General features: G+C 37.7%; 1 non-coding gene across 1 annotated transcript; it reads right to left on the reverse strand.

Annotated features, from left to right (window-relative positions):
• Window positions 1-6,056: 6,056 nt before the first annotated feature.
• On the reverse strand, window positions 6,057-6,161 carry LOC146395759 (U6 spliceosomal RNA). Its single transcript, XR_014830676.1, has one exon. It is a non-coding gene; the product is annotated as a U6 spliceosomal RNA (small nuclear RNA).
• Between the last annotated feature and the right edge of the window lie 280 nt (window positions 6,162-6,441).

Below are 6,441 nucleotides of genomic sequence, written 5' to 3' on the forward strand. Positions count from 1 at the left end.
AGGCAAAACATTCTCTGACATCAACCTTACAAATGTTTTCTTAGATCAGCCTCCCAAGGCAACAGAAATAGAAGCAAAAATAAACCAATGGGACCTAATCAAACTGACAAGATTTTGCACAGCAAAATAAACCATTTAAAAAAAAAAAAAGACAACCTATGGAATGGGAGAAAATAGCTTTAAATGATGCAACTGACAAGGGCTTAATCTCTAAAATATACAAAATATACAAAAAACTTATACAACTCAACAGAAAAAAAAAAAAAACCAACCCAACTGAAAAGACCTGAATAGACATTTCTCCAAAGAAGATATACAAATGGCCAATGAGAATCATAAAAATGAGATGGCCATAAAAAAATAGTGATAAAAAAACGCTCAACATTACTGATTATAGAGAAATGCAAATCAAAACTACTATGAGATACCACCTCACATATGTCAGAATGGCCATCATTAACAAGTCAACAAGTAACAAATGCTGGAGAGGGTATGGAGAAAAGGGTTACCTCATTCACTATTAGTGGGAATGTAAATTTGTACAATCACTATGGAAAACAGTATGGAGGTACTTAGAAAATACATAGAACTACCATTTGATCAAGCAAATCCCACTCTTGGGCATATATCCAAACAAAACTTGCATTGAAAAAGATAGATGCACCCCTATGTTCATTGCAGCACTATTCACAATAGCCAAGACATGGAAACAACATAAAGGTCCATCAACAGATGAATGGGTTAAGAAGATGTGGTATATATACACAATGGAATACTACTCAGCCATAAAAAGAACAAAATAATGCTACTTGCAGCAACAGGGATGGAACTAGAGACTTTCATACTAAGTGAAGTTAAGTCAGAAAGAGAAAGACAAATTCTATATGATATGACATATCTGGAATCTAATGTATGGCACAAATGAACATTTCCACAGAAAAGAAACTCATGGACCTTATAAGCTCCCTTTTTAATACACTGTGGTATATTTAAGGAAACTCTTTAATCATAAAACTTTTTTTCTGCATAAACTTGGGCTTCTGACCTCAGCAATCTCAAAGATAGAAAGGGAGCTGAGGCAGGAAAAAAAATCTGAGTACTTATGGATATCTCTTGTTTTACTTCTCCAAAAGCATTGATTTCCCTGGGTTGGGAGTGATTTATATCTATGTTAATTTTTGAAGCCATAATCTAGTCCTGCCACCTGATTTGGGAACCAAAGTGACCATGCAGAATCAATGTTGATTTGATTTACTGGGAGTATGCGAAGAAGAGTTTTGCTTGTTTGTTTGTTCTATTCTAAGCATGATCAGTTCAAGGCAAAGTTTAGGAATAAAAGGGGTCTCCAATGTTTACAGAGAACCACTTTAGAAGTCAGAGTTTTGAGAATGTCTTCTCCCTGTCCAGCATGCCAGCATGGCTAATTCTGGTCTCTGTCAGCACAGACCTCCAGAAGTTTCACACACATTATCTCATTTTCTCCAGCCTGTCAACCATCTGTGGAGTCCACTCCCCCAGAAGCACAGTCAGTAACTATCAATTACTTTACCAGGACAACACAGTTACATTGTATCACAGACATCCAAGGCTTTAAGGCCAAGAACCAAACACAATATTAACTATAGCTAAAGAGATAGCTTGGAAGATAATTTGAAGTATAAAAACCTCAGATTTTTTTTTATTAGTAATTCTCAATTCACTTTTTATGAACGAAGGTAAGAATCTGCTAGTGGCAGCTCGTGCCAGTTGATGAGAATCAACCCTTAAATTTTTCAAGAATGTTGTGAACCTGTCCTTAAACAGAAATTATTAAAAGTAAAAGCAAATGACATAAACTCATAATTTATCAGGTTTTTTTTAATTGAATACTCGAAATTCAGAGTCCCTAAATACTTTACTATTTTCTATACTCCAAAAGTTATTTACATCTATTGTAACTGTATGAAGTCAATACTATATATTGACCTGCTACCATGAACTCTACCCATTGGTAGCTTGAAATTGACTTTGGTAGAAGTGAAACTGATAGTATTTATGACTCAAAGCCAGCCTAAGCCCAAATTCGGACTTGAACCCATAATTTTTAAATTAGAATCATTCACCCAGTATCTGGAATTACTGAGGATCAAGTTCTTTGTGCTTTGCCAAAGAAGGAATTCAGGGAGAGACAAAGTGATAGGCAAGAAATAGATTAAGATAAGGCACTTGTGAGATATACAAGTAGGCAGGCAAGGAGACTCTGCCTGCCCTGAGGATTAGGTGGGCTACAGTTTCATAGAGGGTGGGGAAGGACCACCCCTTCCTCTTTCTTGGTGTAGTAGCTCCTCTTTGGTAACCTGTAAGAGAGTATTTGACCTATAAGGTCAAACTAGGACTGTCATGGTGCTTATTCAAATGAGTAGAAAGGTGGTCCTTAAACTCCTGCCCTTGGTCTAACCCTATATGCAGGCCTCACCCCATCCATACTTTGTGCCTCCAATAGTCAAGCAAGCCTACTTTGTTCTGATGGCTTTCTAGAGCAATTATTAATTTACACTGATCTCCCAGAGTTCCCTAGGTTTCCCTCTCTATCTATGGTCCCTTATTGGGACTTCTACAACAACCTATGCAACTATCCTACACCATCCCTATCAGAAGGTCATATTTACACTCCTAAAATGGTAAATACTAAAAATCAGAGTGTTTGTTTTCTCAGAGTCTGTTGTTAAACTTTTACAGTCTCACTACTAAATATAGGTTTCTTGTACCTAGACAGATACTTATTTGAGGGGGAGGAGTCTAAATTAAGTGTTACAGGAACAAAGGTCCTTGAAAGAGTTTTTTGGTATTACTGCTTTTTAACCACAAGGACCAGAACAATCACTATGTAAGGTAAATATAAGTGAGGAATATTTTTGGATAAGATTTTAAAGAAATGAATAAAATTTTTTTCTTTGCTGAGAACCTTACCTTGACCAACCCTCAACTTTAAGAAACCAATCAATTCAGAGTTCCCATTGTGGCACAGTGGAAACACATCCAACTAGCATCCAAGAGGACCTGGGTTTGATCCCTGGCCTCACTCAGTGGGTTGGGGATCCGGTGTTGCAGTGAGCTGTGGTATAGGTCACAGATGCAGCCCAGATCTGGCATTGCTGTGGCTGTGGCATAGGCCAACAGCTGTAGCTCCTATTGTCCCTAGCCTGGGAACTTCTAAATGCTATGGGTGCAGACCTAAAAAGCAAAATAAATAAATAAATACACAATAAAAAAAAATTTTAAAGAAACCAATCAATCCAAAGACTCTTCATGGTCCTAATTCCCAACTCTTAAGAACTACTGAACCCAACCCATAAGCTACATAAACTGTATATTCACATAAAAAGATGCCATTTCAGAACTATCTATGTGATTTTCACTCGTTGCAGTGAGTGAATACATCTCAGCTTGCTTACATAATAACATGTGGGATTTTCATCTGTTTCTTCAGGTTTGATTTTAGGAGATGGCTTTCTAATCTCCTGCCTATGGGTGGGTAGTACTCTGGACATGTATTAACCATTTGTTCATGGGAACCAAGGTCACAATCAAGATATAACCCCAAAATTTTATCCCACACAGGAAGAGTAACTCCACATGGAATGTTGCCTTCAAAATTCCTCCCTGTCAATGGTGCACAATCCCCATATTTGAATGTTTCTTTCCTCTTTCTCTATTGGCAAATCAGAATGTTCCCATTTTACACATTATTAAGACTTTCAATAAGCTGCCCTTCTTGTTCCATAGACGTTCCTATGTCTGTTATTCCATTACCAACCTCTGATTTCACCATGTATTAACCATGAAGCAGGACTCTGTGTATTGTCCCATGTCCCCAAATCAAATATATTTCACAAAGCATTATTGAATGTTATACATTCAAATGAAAAATCAAGGTGGGGAAGCTGTGGAGGAAAAGGAGAATATTACAGCACACATCATATGGTGAAGTAGTCATTCGATATTTCTGTCTTCCCCAAAGTCCTAATTTCATTGAAAACTTTGGTCTTCATTGATTTTTTTCTCCATGGGCCATCCTTTCATCAAATCATCAGCTCTTTCTACCCATTGCCCTTCTTTATCCATCCTTTATTACACAAAAAGTTCAAATAAAAGGCCATTTCCTAAGGGAAAAAAGTTGGTTATATCAACTGCCAAGAAAATATTTTCCATAGTTGACACAATTAAGACCTAAATCAGAGTTTTCCCAAAAGATACCTCATAATATATAACTAGGGAGAAAATGTATTCCATAGTTAATTAAACTTGGGAAATAACGGGTCCAGAAGTGTTTTTTAAAGATAATCTTTTCACTTTTGTAACTGTATATTTCTTGAAGTCTTTACTAATAAACATGGTGAATCTCTAAGGCAGAAAATTCTCAAGTGAATTTGACTTTGGAAACCTGTTTTCTGTCTTTAAAGATCATATTTTGTGATACTTCTCTCAGACTAAATGCACTTTAAGAAATGCCGTACTGAGATTTCTAGGCTGAACAGATAGCAAGGGAGCTCTGCAGACTCAAGTGCTATCTCTGATACTGAAAATAATGGTTCCACTAACATTTCCCTTCACTGAATTATACCTTTGCCCCTTTCATAGGAATCAAATTCATGTGGAACAACCTAACCTCCAGACAGATGGTAGAGTGAAGTGGCCCGAGATGGGAGAGAGAGGCAGTAACCAGGGAGGCTAGCATGTTAATAAGAGAGCTAAAAACATGTGTATCAAAGGAAGAGGGAAGGAGTTCCCATTGTGATGCAGCAGAATCGAATCCCAATAGGAACCATGAGGTTGTGGGTTTGATCCCTGCCCTCGCTCAGTAGGTTAAGGATCTGGTGTTGCCGTGAGCTGTGGGGTAGGTCGCAGACAAGGCTTGGATCTGGCATTGCTGTGGCTCTGGCGTAGGCCAGTGGCTACAGCTCTGATTAGATCCCTAGCCTGGGAACCTCCATATGCTGCGGGTGCTGCCCTAAAAAGGACAAAAAGACAGAAAAAAAAGGGGGGGAGAGGGAAAGAGAGATTTTCAGAATTGTCTTTACTGTAAAAATGTGAGACTTTCAGCATGACACACTGTAAAAAGTGAAGACAAGGAAAAACAAATCTTTAGCCCAGTCCATTTAAAAGAAACTTTAAAAAGTACATCACCAGAGTTCCCATTGTGGCTCAGCAGAAATGAATCTGACTAGTATCCATGAGGACACAGGTTTGATCCCTGGCCTCACTCAGTGGGTTAAAGATCCAGCATTGCCGTGAGCTGTGGTGCAGTACTCAGATATGGCTCAAATCCTATGTTGCTACGGCTGTGGTGTAGGCCAGGAGCTACACCTCTGATTCAACCCCTAGCCTGGGAAACTCCATATGCCATGGGCGAGGCCCTAAAAAGATTAAAAAAAAAAAGAAAAAAAAAAGAGGTACATCATTCTCTATGATTTCTGGAATATAATTTGAGTTTCATTGTGACCATGATTCTTACAAAGAAGATAGGACACTGCTTTCATTTGCACTTTTCTTAAACACTTCTGAGTGTGTGCAAAAGCAATCATTGGTGAAAATGCTTTACTTAGTGTATTACATTCAATTCTTGAAAAAAAGTCCTATGAGGGTGCCATTATTATTCTAATTTTAAATGAAGTGACTTAGAATCTTGTTGGTTGTCCAGAGGATACACAGCTACAAAGGAGCAGGACCTGTAGTTCCCTGGTGGCTCGGTGGGTTAAGGATCCAGCATTGTTTCTGCTGTAGCACAGATTTGATCCCAGGCTTGGGAACTTCCACATGAGGAGAGTGTGGCAAAAAAAAAAAAAAAAAAAAAAAAAAAAAGCAGGACCAAGATTCTGCCACCACCAATTAAGATTCAAACGCTCTGGTGCTAAAGAACCTGATAGAAAGAGTGTATAAGACCAATAATATTTTTTTAATTTTTGGAAAATTTTCTACGTCTTATTTTTGTGTCTAGGATTTTGTTGATTTTTCTTGCTTTACATTTTCCATGTTACCAGAAACATTGATGTACATTTATTAAAATCTTTTTTTTTTTAAATATGGAACACTTCACGAATTTGCATGCACCTTGTGTAAGAACCATACTAATCTTCTGTGTACCGTTCCAATTTTAGAATGTGTGCTGCCAAAGTGAGCACTAAAATATCTAAATTTTAAGGGCAGAAAAACATAGTAAAGTGTCAAAAGAACAGTAAAGGAAATGAATACTATGGGAAACAAGCCAAAATGAAGCTCAGCTGTGGAAGAGACTAGGCATGTGTTGGGTCTGAAGAATGTGTAAAAGAGGCAAATGGAGAAGAGAGGGCAAATGTGTACAGAAATTAGGGAGAGAGAATAATTTGGCACAAATCCAAGCTTAACTGAAAAATTCCTTCATAGCCATAAAGCTAATAAACCATCATCTTAGAGGAATCCCAA

Source organism: Sus scrofa, chromosome 15, assembly GCF_054392235.1.
Source record: "Sus scrofa isolate SSC_HxYL_T2T_F1_AM1 chromosome 15, Sscrofa_HxYL_maternal_Yorkshire_Landrace_v2.0, whole genome shotgun sequence".
In the NCBI taxonomy this organism is placed as follows: Eukaryota; Metazoa; Chordata; class Mammalia; order Artiodactyla; family Suidae; genus Sus; species Sus scrofa.